Genomic DNA, 647 nt, shown 5'->3' on the forward strand with positions numbered 1-647 from the left:
AGATGGAGGAGGACTTTGTGGATTGGTGTTGGACATACGGGTTAATGGGTTAATGTTGGACTTGTGGGCTTGGGCAGCACTGGGTTGGGATATTTTCTTGATGTGCACTTAACCTTTATAGAAAACTCTCTCTTAAACTTACCTGGCAGGGGAGATACCATGATCATGAAGGTGGTTTTCCCAGGGAGAGGCTCACCCATTGCACTCCAGATGTGTTGACCCCTGCGATTTCCCCAAATGTGGGAAACTCGACTGCATAATTCATGGTAGTGGGGCCTGCATTCGCACTCTCCCCTGAAGAACAAAAACAAAAAACTCTCTCTTATACATGAATTTCTATGGATTTGTTTCTCTAATGTACCTAGACTAACACAGTCTAATGCATTTATTCTCCGCACCTACCTGCCCCTCGATCACATTTCTTAGTTTACTTATTTCTGATTTTTTTTAAAAAAACCTTTCTACAACCCGGTTTCCCAGAAGGTAGGCTGTGCTAGAGTGAATCTCTTCTAACTCTATCTGGCTACAGGCGTCAAAAGGAATGGGCTAGGAGGGAGGGACCAAAGAGGTGCTGATACCAAGGACTCAATAGAAAGCAAATGTCTAGAAAAGAATGATGACAACATATGCACAACTATGCTCGATAC

The 647-nt window shown here is 43.4% G+C and overlaps 1 non-coding gene across 1 annotated transcript; it reads left to right on the forward strand.

Annotated features, from left to right (window-relative positions):
• The first annotated feature begins 134 nt into the window (after positions 1-134).
• On the forward strand, positions 135-297 carry LOC115869501. The gene has a single exon (XR_004046218.1). It is a non-coding gene; the product is annotated as a U1 spliceosomal RNA (small nuclear RNA).
• The last annotated feature ends 350 nt before the right edge of the window (positions 298-647 follow it).

The sequence above is a fragment of the Echinops telfairi genome, unplaced genomic scaffold (assembly GCF_000313985.2).
Source record: "Echinops telfairi isolate 266 unplaced genomic scaffold, ASM31398v2 ScPeMD7_29;HRSCAF=101, whole genome shotgun sequence".
NCBI classification, from domain to species: domain Eukaryota; kingdom Metazoa; phylum Chordata; class Mammalia; order Afrosoricida; family Tenrecidae; genus Echinops; species Echinops telfairi.